This window comes from Sylvia atricapilla, chromosome 2, assembly GCF_009819655.1.
Source record: "Sylvia atricapilla isolate bSylAtr1 chromosome 2, bSylAtr1.pri, whole genome shotgun sequence".
NCBI classification, from domain to species: domain Eukaryota; kingdom Metazoa; phylum Chordata; class Aves; order Passeriformes; family Sylviidae; genus Sylvia; species Sylvia atricapilla.
This window is the reverse complement of record NC_089141.1, coordinates 64,257,629-64,277,298: the sequence shown is the minus strand read 5'-3', so window position 1 is coordinate 64,277,298 and position 19,670 is coordinate 64,257,629.

Sequence of the window (19,670 nt, the reverse complement as noted above, 5' to 3'; positions counted from 1 at the left end):
TATTAACCCAGCACTGCCAAGTCCACCACTAATTCTTTTTTTAATGCTACACCTACACATCTTTTAAATAACTCTAGGGATAAGGAGTCTCACACTTCCCTGGATAGTCTGTTCCAATGCTTGACCACTCTTTCAGTGAAGAATTTTTTTTCCTAATATAACATCTAAACTTCTCCTGGCACATTGAGGCCATTTTGTCCTCGCCCTGTAATTTGTTACCTGTGAGAAGAGACTGACCCTGTACGTCACTACAACCTCCTTTCAGGTGATTGTAGAGAGTGACAAGGTCTTCCCTGAGACTGCTTTCCTCCAGATTAGACAGCACTAGTTCCCTCGGCCACTCCTCAGGAGTATGTACCTGGCTACACCAGAGAGTGGAACATGTGCACTCTGAGATACCACACAATAGGAAACTGCTAGACTTGTTGAAGGGTTTGCTGGAAGGTTAACGAGCCCTTAGCCATCAGTGGCACTGGGATTATGAGCCTGACTGACAGATAAGGTGCCAGTATTCTTTACAGTGATTGGAAAGCACATAAAAAGGGAGCAATTGTGAGGAAAGAATATTGGTGCTATTTCAGCCATATTCCGTCGTTGTTCCCCATGTTTTGGTGAAGAGGTCTCACTGTCTCTTACTGTTTCAGTGTACCTCACACAGTTCATCCAGGTCCTTACATTTAACCAATAGCTTTATTCCTTTCACATGCAGTTTTAAACAGTGGTCCATCCTCTCATTCCTTCCCACATCCTCCTCAGAAAGCTGTTTGTGTTCCTGACCTCTCTGCCTCTCTCTCTGCACTGGCACTTCAAGCTTACTTTCTCTCTCACTGTTTCTTTTTGTAAGTTCGCAAAAAATAATTTTTAAGTTAATTACTCCAGAATTCCCGACACCCATTCTTAGCAAAGTTTTCTCATCTCTATACCTTAACTTGAAAGTACTTGAGAACTGATATGTTTAAAACACAAACGTGGGCACATGATATATACTAATCTGTGGAGCAGAATGTAAAAACCCAGAACAAAATCACCACTTTATTGCTGGTGTCATCCAAAGAGTCTATAAATCTGAATTTTATATCTGCAACACATGAGCAAAACCTGGCCTGTATTTCTTTTTAACATATCTTCATTCTAATCATTCCTAACACTAACTGCAAGTGTCTCAAACTTGACAGCTAGTTTAGCATTAGACAACAATAGAATATTTCATTTCTGTAAGTTTAGTTATCTTGTTAAAATTCATATTTGCTTGTAAAATACTGAGAAAGGCTTTTAATCATTTGCTGTCAAAATGCCAGGTGGGTTTTTATATCAAGAATTGGTAAAATCAAAAGATTCTTTTAAAGTATTTTTTTAAATGCAAGTTGCATTTTCATACTGCCTGAAAAAAACAATAAAACATATAGCTGAACAAAGAGAGGGAAGCATGAAAGATAAAGATGGGGCTTGCAGATCTATGGGGTTTTGCTCTACACAGCACTTGTGGGTGTGCTGAAGCTGAGTTTAAACAAAGAAGGGTTTCAGGCCTAAGAAAGAGAAGAACCTGAAAGGAGGAGCTGCCTGAGATGAGCTCCTGCAGGAATCAGATCAGAGAGAATTGTAAGCAGGATGGAAATGGGAGCTATCTTATGCTGCCAACCATGAACAAAGATGAAAAGTCAGTGAAGGACTGGGGAGGCGGCTGAAGGAGGAGGAGATGGGAAAGAACAATGAGTTGAAACAGTCACCTCTGTTGGCAAAACTATCTTCTCCATTTCATCTTTTCACAGCCCCAGCTGTTTCTTCACTACTGCTCCACTGTTATTGCTCTCAGACCTGGATGGAGAAAACAGAGAAACTATTTTGTGGTAGCTTTATTCTTAATGATCTGTTATCCATTTGTATTTATAGGCCATCCATGCCCAGGAGCCTTTGGGCACATAACAAAATATAACTAAAACACAGCTTAGTTTTAAAAAAGGCAACATGGCCCAATTAATTCCCCAATTAATTAATTTATTCTACATTGCTTTGAATTTTGGTCTAAGGATTTTATGTAGGACATTAAAAAAAAAAAAGAACAGTTCCACTGACAAGACAGGTAATTATTTTATTCAATGATTTTTCTCAATGCAAAGCTATTAATAGCTGGATCACTAGCGGGGGGCCAAATTCTGCCCTGAGGTAAATCCAGCACCATTTCACCAACTTCAAGGGAATTACTGTTTTACTTGGATCAGAACTGGGCTGTTAAATTATAGCTGCCCAGTTATTCATAGAACTGAACTAAATTATTTTTCTTTCCTTTTTTCCCCCTTCTTGTTCTTCAAATATAGAAGTTAGCTCTAAATCACTAAACCAAAACTGTAGTATATGGGTGTAGTTTCTCCTCTAAGGAAAAGAGGAGAAACAGTCTCCTTCTCAACCCCTTGAGAAGCATCCACAGACTCCATTGTGTCCACATGGTTCTCTCTCTGTAAAAACACAGGCATGGCTTGACAAGACCTCAAGTAAAGTTCACATTGTCAGAAAACAAATGACATATGTACAGTACGAGGACAAAGGAAAGGCAAACATATTCAAATATTTAAAGTACAAGGCTGCACATCTTTTATTCTCCTCCCACATCCAAAGCTTCCCCAGATATTTGTTGCAAATACGTCACTAAGTACCACAAGGAAAGTGTGTGCTTTCATTAAGCTTTGGACTCTCTGAAGAATAAAGGGGTTTGGGTTTTGGGATCACTGTGCCCATGTAATGTCAGCCTGGTGGTGGCTCCCCATTCCTGTGAAGGGAGGGAACAGGTATGGAATGAGCACCGGTCTGCCCCTCTTCTCAGTGAATTTACACCCACATGTTTTCAACTGCCCTGCTGTGTTTAAATACCTCATTATTAGGTAGCAATTATGTTATCTTTTTGCCATAGCTTACTTCCTTGTTTTGAATTTGGATCACTTATCTACTTAGACTGACACTGATAACTAAATGCCAGGCTGAAAAGAAATTTGCCTAAGACAAAGTAGTGAAGTGAAACATGTTGGTAGCATCCTTGAGAGAATGGGTTTTAGTATTTTTCTGTTGCATAAAGAAACTGTGCCATGAGATAGCTCTGCCTTCTCTGTATTATGAAATGGAACTTGTTTATAGCACATTCTTTTCACTCTAGCAGTAAGAGAAGACCTTTTTTTCATTGTTAGCATCTTCCTTCCATTTCTTTCCATCCTTCTGCATGCCTTCAGCTACAAATAGAAAAAGTACTCTATAAAACTCCCCCCAAATTCAAATTAGAGTATAACGCCACACTGAGAGGAAATGTGATTTAATAACTTGTTAGCTTGGGAGTAGAAAAATTCATTTTCCAGCATTATTTTAGAGTGCTTGAGTGACCTTGAACAAATCCCTCTATCCCTCTCTTCGCCTAAATTCCCCGTTTATATAACAGAAGCAATGATTTGTCTTTACTTGTCACTATAAGGATAAGTAAAAAAACATTATAAAGCTCCAACTGAAACAAAAGAGAGTATCTGAGTAGCAGATGTTTGCAAAAGAGCAACTTAAATTTCAGGTATACTCCTTGCTTCCTTGCTTCTCATCTCCAGAGTTTTAGAAACAGGACATCAGTTTCTCTCACTTGTAGAACTGGATGTTACCAGTAGTTTTATTAAAAATAGACATATATGATGCAGGTTAAAATCAACACAAAAATTACTTAGGATATTTTCTTATTGGACCGTTGTTTAAAACCCACTGCAGATAACATTTATCAAAACTGGGCTGCAGAATTCACTACCCCTGATTAATTTACATACATGCAAAAAAAAATTCCCTTTACTGTCAAAATATATTTTTCAATACAAAAAGTCTATGGTAATCATCAAAACCACAAATTTGTAGAATGCAAACTATTTGAAAAGAAAATAAAGAGTTCCAAAACCTTATTAGCAGGGAGTCCAGTCATTCTTTAACTGTAAAATGGGACAAGAGAATCCATGTTCAGCCCACTGGGGCTGAATACAGTCTGTAACTCTATTTCATTGTAGTTTGCATTCAAACTGTAGTTTGTATAGTTTGCATCCCTTTGGAGGAGATTGTGTATTTCAGAACATTATTAATATGTAGTCCACCAAAAGCTGTTTAAAAGCTAAGGAAAAACCACCCTGGAAGTAAATAATACTGAATAATTATGCAGAGAAAAAATCTATTGTGTGACTAAGTGTAGAAATCTCAGATAAATACAGAGGGTGTGCCCCAGTTACTACATAATACTTCCCATCCAAATAATGCCTTGTGTTGTGTGGGGATTGTGAGACCTGCTAGGATGCATTTGTTGCCAGTTATTTTTATGGGAAAGATCACTCTGCTATTGGTGCATTCACAGAATTTGTGCTGAGTTTCCTCTGGAACTTGTGTTGTGACATTCTATAAAACTTATTTTACACTTGTTGTATGGAATTTGATGTCTTTGAGCTTTCAAACTTATTTTTTAAAATATCTATGTTATGAAATATTTTCTGTACACCCAGTCAAACCAGTTCCTTAAGCATAGGGGTGTGAATACTGTGATTTTTCAATAAGGAATTCTACGCCTTCCAAAATTATTCTTGTGTCTGTACTACACAATTGTTTTGTAAATGGTACTGTACACACTGAAATTGAAGATAATAATATTTTAGTACCCCAGAGACTAATGAATATGCTATTCTTGTGGCTGCTGTACTGTTTACTGAAACACAGGTAAATGCCCTGACTTGTTACTAAAATGTCTGTAAGCAATTAGTTGGGAACTCAAATAAAAAACTTTAGCATCACAATCTAGGTTTTTAATTTCCTTTAACATTCTCTACAGTTGTACATTGTGAAGAATTTTATCTAAGATATGGGTCTGGGCTGCCTGCCAAGAGTTTGGGTTCTTAACAGATTGTTTTTCCCTGTGGGGGTCAACTCACTTTCTGCTTGAGACATCCACTTTTGTCTGTATTTCCTGAAACAAGTCACTAACATGCCTAACTCCCATACATCTTGAGTCCTTAAAGAAAAGAGGCGTGTTGGCAATGTTATCACCAATTATTGTCACCAGTTATCAACCATACTTAAATATAATATCAAACACTTCTAAATCATTCTCTCAGTGCTATTCTCAAAATACTATTTGTTGTTCCAACTGCTTGTCAATTACTGCCCAGCCTCACACCTCATCAATGAAAAAAGTGATTTAAGATATCAAGGAGCCATACAAGCACATGGGCTGGCTTCTTTTTACATGGAACCTCCTGGTAATTTTCATACAGGAATTCAGGCATGGGTGCACTCAGGCTCTCCTGTCTGAGCATTCCCCTGCTACACTACAGGTTATCAGACGGTTGGGCAGCAAGCATGATCATGATGGACACAGCTAACCTTGCCTTTGGTGATCATAAAGTCACACATAAGACAAGCCTGTTGCAATTTAGAACTTACATGCATTTAATGTAGGTCACTGAAAGGCATATTCACAGCTGGTCTTGGCATCTCTGTCCTTCACTGAACTCAGGTTCACTCAGAAATACCTGAAAACTTTGCACATCTTCCCAAAACTGTTCTTCAGTACAGATTTAGGAAGTTGAAGTGCAGTTTGTAGACAAAGTGCTCTATATGATCTGTTTTGGATATGGGAGGAAAGATTTTATTCCCTAATGACAGCTGCAGATGGTGCCTTTTTAGTTCCTCGGGGTACTCCTTTGTCTACTGGTCAGAAAGGATGTGGTCTTCTGCACTTTCTGCATCATGTCTACCGACTTTGTGTGGACAATTTATAATTTAAGACACTGAAGATTTCCCTGGCTGCGTATACTTATGCCCCTGAATAGGCACTGCAATGTCATCCATAGAAGAGGCTATGCTCAGACTTGAGCTTCCTATACATAAAGTACTGTAGTTGGAGAGTGTCTAAACATATGGACATGAGCTTGTGGTAAGAATATTCATCAGCTTTTTCTGTACTCTCTGCAAAATTTATTTGTGTTTACGAATTTGAACACCTGGTGGATTTTTGTTTCACAATGAACTTGTAGGGGCAAGACTCAGAAGTCCAAAGGAGTAGCAATTTTAAAAGAAACTGAGTTGAGAATAAAGGCATCTGTCTGTAGGACTTTGCTTCTACTTTGGAGAAGTATTGATGAAAATATTTAAAAACTGTTGAATATGCAACATTATTAAAAATGTATTAATGACATAATGCAAATTTTCTGAATCAAACAGTATGTTATGTTTCTCTTAAATATACTATTTAATATATTAACCAATAAGCCAGGAACTGGGCAAAGTTCACAATGAAGGTGTCTTCTCTTGAGAGAAACATATTGCTAGTGCAAACATATAGATTGAGAACCTGAAGAACAAGTTTTCATTTCTTTCATTTGTGAATAACAACAAAAGAATTGGTTCATCTTTAATTTTTGAAAGATGAAAAACAAATTATGACAACCACTCATGGTACATAAATAGAAACATCAATGATAAATTATAAAACAGATAATTTTCCTTAGTGAATAATGAACAACAAATACTGAAAAATTAACTATTTCATTTATCTTGATAGAAAACGTAAGAGCATACCAAACTAAGTTTCCTTGTTTGATCACTAGAGAATGAATGACAGTTTCAAATTCCAAGCTGATAATAAGTTCTGGGCCAATTTGCAGTGTACTTTGCCAGTGAAATTCAAGAAACATGTAACGTAATGAATCATAGTGATCCTTCTGAAGTTCTAATTATACTGAGAGTTCATCTGCTTCTAGGTATATTAACTGTATTTTTTTAAAAGTGTAATGTCTTTATTGAGATATTCAAATTCATTGCATCATTTAGTTTGAAGATTGCATAATACTTTTTTATGGAGAAAGAACATATGTCAATGTGCTGTAAGGCTATGTATACTTCAGGTGTGTATGCCTCAGATATTTTCATGTTTGGGGCACGTGTGCCAACTATGTTTAAGGAATTTACACCTCAGAACTGTTTTTCTTTGCAGACCTTCAGGTTATGTTTCAGTTAAGCAGCATTTAGTGCACTGCTTTTCAGCAGTATGATTTGAGTCTGTGACACCTTGCCTCATTTTTGTCTCTTTACACAGTGAGATGATGCTGTAAGCAATACAACCTGATGCTGTGGCCTACATTCAGAAAGAGCATATCCATATCAATTCCAAAGATTTGCTTAGTGAAGGAGACAATTTCTGTAATGCATACATACATATACATGAATAATGTATTTTCTTCACTTAATTTGCTACTTCTGCATATTTCTGTTTAGGCATGTTTGAAAAAACAGGACCCAAAAAACCTTCATTATTCACCGTTGTCTCACAGAGGACAGTTGTTTCAGCAGAGGCAGGAACAGGGACACACATTTTACCATCACCCAGTGAACCGTCCCACAGTGCTGTGCTATTTTTTTGTCAAAAGCTCCTTGCACATTTCCTGCAGAGGCTTCTGACTGCAATGCCCCACTATTTAAGTGCATCTGGAAGCTGTGGGAGTCTGATGTTTCATAAAACTTTCACGTTTCATAATGCCTTACAGACATTGCAAAGCTTTTTGAGCCAATATTGGGGGGTTATAAATTTTATTGATCACTGACAAAATGCCCAATAATCTGCAGAAGGATTGAATCAATATTTTAAAATTCTTTTTTTTTACCTCTTTCCTCCTGTTCACTTCCTTTTTGTCAGCAGCAGCATTTATTTTTCTTTTATCAGATGCCAACTTAAAAAAAACGAGCAAAAGATAAACATATTTCTTAATTCTTTTTAGAAATGACCACTTCATTAGGAGGTTCTTGAAGTGTGTGGAAGATAACTTCTTGACATAGCTGGTGACTAGCCAACTAGGGAGGCTGCCTGACTGGATCTGGAGTTTGCCGACAGAGAAGGACTGGTGGTGATGTGAGGAGGGGGTTCAGTAGAACTGCCACTTACAGAGAGTAGACTCTGGCCAGTTTAGGAGTCTGGTTGGTAGAGTCCCTCAGGAGGCAGTCCTGAAGAACAAACCAGTCCAGGAAAGCTGGACATTCTTCAAGAAGGAAATCTTAAAGGTGCAGGAATAGGCCATAGCCATGTGCAGAAATATCAGCCAGCAAGGAAGAACACTGACCTGGCTGAACAAGAGAGCTTTGTCTGGAACTCAGACAAAGAAAAAAAAGGAGAGTTTATGAGCCTTGGAAGAAGGGGCAGGTCACACAGGAGGACTTATGAGGATGTTGTGAAATGATGCAGAGAAAAAATTAGAAGATCCAAAACCCAGCTAGAACTTAATCTGGTTACTGACAAAAGAAACATTTAAAAAATGTTTCTATAAAGAAGTGAGCAACAAAAGGAGGGCTGAGACACTCTCTGTTCTTTACTGGATGCAGGAGGAAACATAATGACAAAGGGCGAGGAAAAGGCTGAGGCATTTAACACCTTCTTTACCTCAGTCTTTACTATTCGTCAAAACAGTTGTTCTTGGGATTCCCAGCCCACTCAGCTGGAAGACTGGGATGGGGAGCAGAGTGAGGTTTACAGAATCGGAGGGAAAATAGTCAGCCAGCTGCTACAGCACACAGACACACACACACACGCGTCTATGAGGCCAGAGGAAATCCACCCAAGGGTAATAAGGGAACTGGCATAAGTGGTCACCAAGTCACTTCCAATCATTTACCAGAAGTCCTGCCTAACTGGGGAGGTCCTAGTTTACTGCAAGCAAGCAAATGTGATGTGTATTTTCCAGAAGAGCCTGAAGGGATGCAGGGAATGACAGACCTGTTCAACCTTAGTGCCATGGAAGGTCACAGAGCAGCTCATCTTGGGTGCCATCACACAGTGTGTATAGGACAACCAGGAGATTGGGTCCAGCCAGCGTGGGTTTATGAAAGGCAGATCCTGCTTAACTGACCTGCTCTCCTTCTATGAGAAGGTGAACTACTTAGTGGGTGAGGGTAAACAATACAATGTAGGGTGTTGTCTACCCAGACTTTATTAAAGACTTTGACACCTTGTCCCAGAGCATTCTCCTGGAGATCCTGGGTACTCATGGCTTGGACAGGTGTACTCTTTTCTGGGTAAAAGGCTGACTGGATAGCTGGGGCCAGGGAGTTGTGGTGAATGGAAGTAAATCCAGCTGGTGGCTGGTCATAAGTGGGGTTTGGCAGGATTCAGTATCAGTGTGAATATTTTTGTTGGTGATCTGGAAAAACGGGATGGAGTGCATCTTCAGTCAGTTTGCAGACAGCACCAGCTTGGGTGGGAGTGTTGCTCTGCTGGAGGGAAGGAAAGGTCTGCAGAGGGATCTGGACAGGCTGGATCCATGGGCCAAGGCCAATTGTGTGAGGTGCAACAAGGCCAAGTGCTAGGTCCTGCCTTTGGGTCACAACAAGCCCATGCAGTGCCACAGGCTGGGGGTTGAGTGCTGGGAAAGTTGCCTGGTGGAAAAGGACCAGCAGGTGCTGGTTGACAGGTAGCTGAATATGAGCTGTGGGAATTGGAAGTCTTACCATTCTCTCAACCACTGTAAGTTGCAGCAAGTTGGGGATCAGTCCCTTCTCCCAAGTAATAAGTGATAGGATAAGAGGAAATGGCTTCAAGGTGTGAGAAGAGGTTTAGATGAGGTATTGGGAAAAATTTCTTCATGGAAAGGGCAGTAAAGCATTAGAGAAGGCTGCCCAGAGAAGTGATGAAATCATATCCCTGGAGGCATTTAAAACACATGTAGATGTGGCACTTGCGAACATGGCTGAGTGGCAGAATTACGGACATGGTGTGGAGATGAACTTGGCAGTGCTGTGTTATTGGTTGGATTTGATGATCTTTTTATGATCTTACAGGTTTTTTCAATCTAAATGGTTCTATGATCATTTATAAACTTCATCTGTGAATAAACCCATGAATGTTACCTGGCACCATGTGGCCTACATCCTTGCGGTTCTATCCTAAATAAAGCAGACTTCAAAAAGACATGGACATTTAAATACCAATACTTTACACAGGATGAACTGAAATGCAGTTTCTAAGAACACAGTCTTTCAGCTCTCATTTCCTGAAAAGAATGCAGCTGCCTGGTAGATAGCCTATCACTATCAGTTTGTGTCATTTCTGTCCCTCTAGCCCAGATCTACTTTTCTTTCCTTCAAAAATATGACATGAACTCCCTAATATTCCAAGGTTCAAGGCAACAAATACTTTACAATCATCTAAAACAATCAATTTGAGTTTACCTGCAATGGCAACTCACCTAAATGTGGTTCCTACTGAAGTCAAGTGCTTTGGTTACATAGCACTGTCCTCATGCTGCAGTTTGGAGGTGGATGCCCCAGTTTCCCCACTTACTGGGCACAGATCCATTTACACCATGGAGTGATTTGAATAAGACAAATTTATTTTCAGATTAAGTTCAGAGCAAAGGAGAATATCCTAAGCTTCAAACAGTGAAGATGTAAAGCCAAACTAACTGTGATCTATATACATGCTCCCACAGTGCAAACTCCTGGCCAAAGAGAGTTGTGATATGTTCCATCTGACAAGAATCTTATATTTGTGTAGCCAAACAAATGGTTGTTTTACAAAATTAGAATGGATTTTGAATTTAAACTTTTAGTTAAATGAAATAAATTTGGCTTAGAGCTCTTAAACAGGACACAACTTCTTGAAAACTCAGATGCTTCATTGAAAAGGCCACTAATTTCTGTACTATATAAAGTGGAAATTCCCTCACTTATTAACCTTCTCCAGGAATTATGCAAGTTCATTCTATGAATATATGTGTTCTTCAAAATGTTGGGGGAAATTGTCACTTACTTCAACTTTTATTATTTTCCTGTATATATGTATTAATTCCTTTCCTTAACCAGACTGCCTTTGGCTTAGTGTCATGCAGAGTCATCCACAGGTACCTCTCAGTAGAGTTTGGCTGTTGCTCTTTTTTCATGCTCACTTGTAGCATGCATCCACTCACAGCAGAGAAAATGCAGTGCTTTAAACATCCTCAGAGTGGAGCTCAACCACAGTCTACCAGAACATAGGATCAAGCACTAACACCTTGGTGCAAGGTCACTCCAATTCCTTCCCTCTGTTTTTGTCTCTCTGTTTTATTCCAATGGGAATTCAACAATACAATCTTGAGTGGAGCCTTCAGACTATACCATTAGCTTATTGAGTAACTGTACCTGCTTTTAAATTTTAATGATGCATTTTTAATGTGATAAATGTATTATACTTCAATGGTTTTATATGCAGGTCGAATAAACTATGAGTTTTGTTACTCTTCAAATATTACTTTCCTAAGAACATCTTTATAATTGTATAGCTTATGTCGTTGCACATGTTCCTGGTAGTCTGAAAATGACTTTGGTTCTGTACCAGTGAACAAAAGCTACTTTTGAGTGCATATGCTGGTTAATTTTTATTTTTTTTTTTTTTTTTTTTTTTTTTTTTTTAACTTGAGAGCCATATTACCTAGAATCAGGCTGACAAAGAATATAATCTAGATGGTTTCTGGGGAAGGGGGAGGAGGTTTTTTCTGTTGGTTTGTTGCAGCAGAATTCAGTAAAAAAAAGTTTCTGACATTTTGTTTTAACTGTGTTGCTGGAATGTGTTTGTAATAAAAATAAGGTACTGATACTAAATGCAGAATTTTGCAATTATCATAAATAATAGTTATGGATTTTATATAGAGAAGTGTGTGGCTATAGTGAAAAACAAGAATTTTACTTTTTAATGTATCTGCCAAAGGTAATTGACCACTGAAAGACTGAGGTGCAAGATACTAATATAGAAGTTTACTCAGAAAATCGATATATATATATAAATAAAAACATTTGTATGTTATTAGTTTTATATTGCTGTTTCAAGTAAAGTATATTTGACTTAAGAAATAGTCCCAAATAATTCTTATTGAATGGACTGTTTTTTTAATATAGAACGAATACATTTTATCACAATTTTCGACCCTACCTTGTAAGATTCATTATTAGAATACTTCTGCATGGTTCAAATTAGTTATTTGGACTTTTTGCTGATTCTCAATTGTTTATTCTCTTTTAAGAGTTTTAAAAAATGTGCCACGGGGATAAAAGTGGTTACTTCTGGACATTTATCTTCAAGGAATTAAACTGAGACCAGAAGCTCAATCTTGTTTTAGTGTAATGAGTTCCAGTTGTTGTGTTTTGGTATGTTTTAATAAGATTAATTACCTTTTGCCCAGGCTGATTCTTTTCCTTCATTCCTAACAAAGAATGGACAGTCACTGAATTACCTGAGCAAGAAATAATATCTAGTGTAGGAATATTATCCAGCTGGCAAAGAACTAATGTTACTGGTTTACACCAGCCTCCAGGCAGAAATGGAGTCAAACATCTGTCACATTGCAGCAGTTTTCATCTGGCTAATGGGTTGTTGGCTCTATATGCCAGCTAATGTAACCACAACTTACTTTGAGGTATTCAGACCCTGCAAGATGGTTTTCAGAAAAAAAAAGGTCTTAACCAGGTCTTAGTTGTTGCCCTTCCACTGTTTTCTATCAGTAATGGATGCAATGGAAAATAGTTCAACCTTCGTAGGATTCCCTTCACTGCCTTCCCTTAGGATAATTTCCCTGCCAGAAAGTGTCTGAATCCATGAATGGTCTTCAGTGCTGAACATTTGGCAGTAGTCGCATTTAACTTCTCTTTAAAGTCTACAAGATTAATCATCTCCTAAGTCAAAGCATAAAAGTGATTACAAATGCAACCCATTTGGTTACCATCACTCTGTTCTTAAGAATACGGTCAGGAGCTCTACTGAATGATGGCTGACAGCAGAATTGCACTCAGTGACACTGATTCGCTCCAGCACCTCAGTTATACCTTATCCCTCAGTCCTCTGTAAATGATCTTTTCCCTACAGAGGCTTAGAGGGTTAACCTTAGACACACAGGTGCCACCAAAAATTGCAAATTTCCCTAAGTTGTAGCTTTATTCTGAATCTCAGCATGAGCAATTTTGCAGCAGCAGCTGGTCCAGTGTGCCTATGATATTGGATTAATTCCTGTCATAAAATGTTCATGGCAATTCTGAAGAAGACTGTCTATAGAACAGAAGTGTGGGCCTCGTTTCTTCCTTGAGGGTTACTTGGTGAAATTTTCATTAGGAAGAAAGAAAATAAATTTCATAAACCACTGTTTGAAGTTCAAGCCACCTTCTGCAGGGTTGAAATAAATTGATTTGGGGCAACAGAATCTGTGAAATTAACACAAATATCCTTCCTTCAAAAGTTTGGATGTTATATATGTCTTTTTTCCTCCACCAGCCTTTATATTTTCACACTACTAATGAATGAGTGCTTAATTGCCACAGTGAAGCTGTCTGGGGTTACTTCCCAACAGAGTCTCTTGCCAAGGCCAGCTGGAATTCTGTTTGTATTCTGCGCCTGATTAGTGGAAACTGCTAGTGCTAAACATAAATAAATAAGATACACACACACACACCAAAAAAGAGTGGAGTTCAGAAGTTTGTAATGCTCTTCTGAAGTCAAATAATATTCTTCAAATTATTAAAACTGACAATAGATCAATAAGATAACTCCTGATATATCTATAAGAAATAATCAGCTGTGATCGACCTAACTGAGTACTGAGTGCCACCCTTGTCTCCACAGAAAAGCAACTGAAACAGCTTTTTTTCAGACATTAGGGAATCAGAGTGAAGATTTTTTTCCATCAATGTCTTTTGAGTCATGTGGATATCTGGGTTTCTTTTCTGTTTCACAGGAACAAAACCTATTCAAACCGATTTTTTCCCTACAGGCTTGTTTTTTTTGGTTTTTTTTTCCCCCTTAAATTTTTTTAAGGCTTGAAAATTCCTTTTGATGAAGCTACATGATAGATAAATCTAACATTGCATACCTCAGTTCTCCATTAGATTCAGCTCTATTATTCTCTTGCATTATATAAGCCCTGGATATCCTTGGGTTTTGTGTAGTAGGAATCATCTGCTTACTCTGTTAGAATTTCAGTAGAAAAAAGTGGGAGGAAATGAAGAGAACAGCTTTGATTTCAAAGAAAGAAGCCTTAGTATCTGAATGTGGCCATTCTGGAGATATTTAACAAGCCTTTTTTCTGGCAAGAAGTGTTTTATCTGTAAGTGTCCCTGTTATAGCAGAATGTCTTTCTCATTTTTCCCAAAATCCAGAAGGATGGTTCTTCCTGCAGGCTATTACTTCCTGTGTAGAAATCTAACAAGTGAGATTTCAGAAATATTCCTAAACCCACAGTCCACTCATTTGCTGGTTTCTCACTTAGTTAATCTATTCCTAAGTTTTTTTGGAAAAAAAAAATCTGGATTGTTTTGACAGTCTTCCCAGTGGGGATAGAAATACTCAAAACTCATGACCTTTCTTCCACCACAGAACATTCAAACCCTGGGATGGGCAATGGGAGAAGTATCTGTATTTCTGAACAAGAAAGCCAGGAGAGATTCTTTGATAAGTATTTCAGATTGCCTGACATCCCCACTGCTGGTTTCTTCTTGAAAAAACTTGTGCTCTTGTGTTCCTGAACTATGTAGCACTGATATGTGGGTGTGCCTCAGTTCAAAGTATCCAAAATAATGTTAAATATTTGTTGTGACTCTTCACAACAGTATTCTGATTTTTTTAAAAGTGTTTGAAATGAGATTATGTACCATTTTCCTAGGGTATAAGGCATGTTGGCATGGAGCTATTGTCTGAGTTTCTTATTATACCAGTTTTTATGGTTATGATCATATTTTTACTCTAATGTAAACCAGAATAAATAATGAATAACATCAGTTAAGACTACTTAATGTGTAAATTTAGCAACTTAAAATACTGGGTACTTAAAAAATCATCTGGCTATTTTGATGATTTTGATGCTCCTGGTGGGATTTTTTTCCACATACATTTGTTAGGAACCTCATCTACAGTTACAGTGGAAATGATAGGTGTCTTTGGAGAGTGATTCAACTCAGCCTATGATGGGTGTCTAAAAAAGGTCAGATGAATTATCCTCTAGTAGTGTGTAGAAGTAACTCTTCACGGACCAGTGAAGAGATAGGTGGCCCTCAGCTTTTGATCCAGGAAAGGCAAATAAAAACCCCAAGACTACTGCCAGCAGAAATACTGACAGGAGGATTCATACTGCTTTGGAAAATCTGTAAGATCCACAAGCTGAAAGAAGTCCTGAATGACACACTGTAGACTGAATGCCTGCATTTGAAGTTGGGAATATAGTGGGGAAATACTGATTTATATCCACTTGCTATACCTGTTGCTTCTCTATGAAAAATTAAAGATGGACTTTTGGGAAAGTAAAATATTGAGAACCATTGTAAGCTTTTTGCTGAAAATAAATGGGATTATTGGGGAGATCTTCACTTGTTATACTAGTAAATGGTCTATAAGTCACTTAGGTCTTACTGGGACTTATGCCAGTACATACATCATTCTTTTAATTAAAATACTAGTTCTACCCAAAAGCACTAAAACCCATCAAAAAATTTAAAAAAAGAAAATCTTGTCCTTGTTAATGTGAAATGTTACTTTGTCTGAGTCATGGGCATTTTGTCCATGGTATCATTTCCACAACAAAAAACAGTGTAGCATAAGGCATTACTGTTTACATGTCTATTTATTTATATGAATATATGATTATTTTCAAGATGTATTTAGCAAAAGTATGCCAGATTCTTCCATTTTTATGACTGAGTTATACAATGCTTCTTTCCATAGGCTCGCTCCTTAAAAAACAATTCATAAAGCACTGTGTCTCGGGAACTGTGTTCTGATTAGTTTGTTTAGACACAACAGTTTTCATAACTGTCACTGCACATTGAGTTTCTTATATTTGCTTTGGACAGCAAACTGCCAAGTACCTGCAAACGCTAGCAACTTCATACAATTTGTTTTGGCAAAAGGTCACCATGCAGAAAATTTCTGTAAGATGTGGCAAGTCGGATTTCATACACACTATCCTCACTGGAACTAAGGCTTGAGATTGTTGTTTCTATATACTCATCAAAGCCAAAGCAGCAGAGAGAGAAATGCTAGTCAGGTTGCTCTACTCTTTCACTACTAAAGTTTACTGCACTGTGTAATTTTTGATATGTTAAAGTCCTGTGTATTGTCCTACAGTTAAATTAGATCTGCTTATAGGAAGAAATCATTAATTTAGATTTTAATCTCTGTCGCATTCAGAATAATTCTGCCAACTAAAGTAAATTTTTTTACTTTTATGCAAATGGGTTCAGATTTTTACCATTTGCTTTTATTTTTGGAAGAAAAATTTAGCAGTTCACATTGACACTCCATCGCCCTTCTCTTATCTGTACATCACTGCAGAAGTGTTGTTTTCTGTTCTTCTTTGTTGTTATGGTAGCATGCTTTTCAAGATATCATTTTAATCTGTCTCCTACAGATTCTACTGTACTGTTTTTCCTATAAAAACCTTATAGATAAATATAGGTCCAGTTTGAGGTATATAATATTAAATATATAAATGCTTTGAACTACATGTGAAAGCATCCGGAAGCTGATACTGACATTTTCTAACTTTCTTGTTCTTTTAAGTTTTGTTCTCCAGTACCTTTACCAGCAATTTTTGAGTCAGCGTTCTGGATGGGACAAAGTGTTCCATCCACAGAAAAGCAAAAAATATATTTTTGCAGTCTTACCCTCAGTATAGCACTCTAACTTACTGACATAAATGTGTATCTAAGGTAGATTTCATACCTTTCAGTGAATGCTTTTCTGTGCACAGTCAGAAAAAGATACCATATGTCAGTCTAAAATACACTGTAATTCATGGAACAGGACTTCCCTGGCAATATGTAAATTGATGTTAGCTTAGAACAAAATTATGAACAACTTATACCCAAGCGCAGCAAAGCCCTGAGGTTGGTTGGTTCACAAAAAATCAAAGAATCCTCCATATGCACATATTTTAAGGAAGCACATTGATTAGATCATTACTCTGACACTGACACTGCAGACATTCATAATCATGAGTTACTTAATGTATAAATGGCATGCTGCCATTAATGACAACATTTACAAACATGTTTTGTTTGGGGTTTTTTTATGTACGTCTCTCTAATTCAGTTACTGAACAATTTGCAGCACCAAAGAAAAGCAGAGAACTGGAAGGCAGAGAACATTCCCACCCACAGCACTCTCAGACCTACTGGTTAGGGCTCTTTCTGGGAAAAGTGGGTGATATATCTTTGAACTGAGCTTGTTAAATGTTAATCAAGTTACGCTTTTGTTTTTGTGTAACAGGCTCATACTCCTACACCCATTCACAAATGCCTGTTCCCAGTCTCCATCAGAATTTCTTTCCCCTCAAACAAAGCCAGCAGACTCAGCATTTCATTCAACTGTAGAAGCAAAAAACTCTTGAAGGAGTCATGAGACAAGGAAAAGAATTAGGTGGAGAGGAAGGAGGAGGACTCCTGAGATGTTTTGGCTGATGATAAAATAAATGTTTCTGTAAGTAGAAGATCCACCTCAGGACATTTTGTCACTCCTCCAGCTTCCTCTCCTTTTCCTTATCCAGTCAGGCTTCAGTCTACTACTTAGGCCAACAGATGAATTGTTTGCGTGACAGTTGCCTCACTAAGAAAGAAATCCTTTTGGAAGAAGGTGAGAAGAATGTATTTTCTTGATTCTTTGAAACTGATATCCAATTGTGCTTACAAGGCAAAATAACAATCTTGGTATCATTATTCTGAACCTCCTCAAACTGAAGCAGTGAGTAATTTAAGACTGTTGCCTCCCTGGTGAGTCCTGTAGCCACTCAACTGTGAAATCATACCTGCTACCAGTTGTATCCTATCCAGAAAGAAAAGTGTGTTGTCCTTAACTCCTGAAAGAAAAGACAGTGACACTGCTTTTCTGAAGTTCTGTCTCTGGATTTCTGGTGAACACAAATGAGATTCCTGGTGAACATATTTTCTAGAGGTCTATATGATGCACATAGTCTGCCATAGTCATGTTGATAACCATGAATTTGAGTTGGAATTCAAGGACCTGACCATTAACATTAAATTACTTTCTCATGGACAGTCACTGCACTGGAAAAGAAAGAATGCAAGTTAGAAGTAACTGTTGTCCTTGTCTGTTCCTCTAGTCACTGTGTTCCAGAGTGAAATATCAAAGGAAACCTTAGAAGTCCAAATCCCAGTAGTGCTGGCAGATATGGCTGTGCTATAAGAGCAACAGAGGCAGAACAAACATAAGCTTTTATGAAAGTTGAGGTGAAGGCTGTATTCCTTCTCATTGCATCATTTTGCTTCTTCCATTTTTATTACTGTATGTTTCCATGTCCTTCAGAGGAGCATATTTTATTGGCTAAATCAGAAGGCATCAGAAGAGGATGCTCAACTTTCTTGTGGACTGGCTCTTTAGGGAAGCCACTTACTGTTTTCCATATGCCATTTGTGTGATGGATACTAGTGCTTATTTATTATAGTAACAGACAGAATTAAGCTGCAAAGTGTGTTGATATTCTTGACTAAAAGCTGCTGCACAAAATGCAAATTATTTTTGTTTCTCTACTCCATCATGACACATTTTGGCTCCAATTTTACCCCAATATGCTCTTGTTTCTCTCCTTAAAATTGTGTTTTATTGTTCTCCTTGTTCCCTCCAATCACCACATCTTTCCTTCCACATCAAGAAACTTTCTCAGTAACAGTTCTGGAATTTGGGTATAAGGAACATGGCCTACTCAGAAACACAATATTATTTCACCATAAAATGTGGTTGTGTTCAGTTCAGCTCCGGATGTCATTTGCAACAGTTCAATAGAATATTCAGCAGAATAGCTGATGATGGGTCCTATTCCTTTCACATGTGTCAGACTCAATCCCATTGCCTCCAACAGCATTCAGCTGGTTCTAAGTGAGTAGTAACAGAATAAATATAGCTGAGATATTTTACGCATCCACAGTAGATCAAGCATGTGCCAAATCAGTGGACTGCACATTTTTGACATTACCAGCCAAAAAAAGCCAAGATAAAGCATATAAGTAGTCAAGATACAGTAAAGCTATTAATTTATCAAAATTGGGCAAAGAGAATTTGCCAGTTTCAGGGCATACTGTAAGACCTTACCTATTGGCAAAGCATTTCCATTTTTGCAAATATAGGTGCTGCTAAAACAATCTATTTATTGTAACTTCTTTCCATGGGGAATAGCTTAAGAACATGGAGGAGCAAGAAAAATCCTGGTGTTACTTCATATTTTTTTTGATATAGAGGCATTAACTCAAGCAGGAATAGTGAGCCAGATAAGAGGATTCTTGCTAGGTTTGCATCAAATTATTTCCAACAGCATTTGCTATTTACATAACACTAGTGAAATATTTTTAGATGCTCTGTCCAACTAAATTTGTCAGTTATCACAGTAAAATCACTTTTTCTTTCTTTCCAAAGAAATTTCCTAAAATTTCCTATAAAGGTTTTCTAATTCTTAGAGATAGAAGAGCTCTAAAACAATTAATTATTAAAAGGAAAGAGAGGCAACCTAAGAAATTAGAATTTAACTAATTTCTTTAATTAAAATATTTAAAGCCACCTTCTGTTTTTTCATAATGAAAGACTTCTCCTTGGAACAATGATAATCAATATGGGCTAGAGAGGTCACACTTATACACCATATGGAATTTTTTTGAGACATTACTGCCAT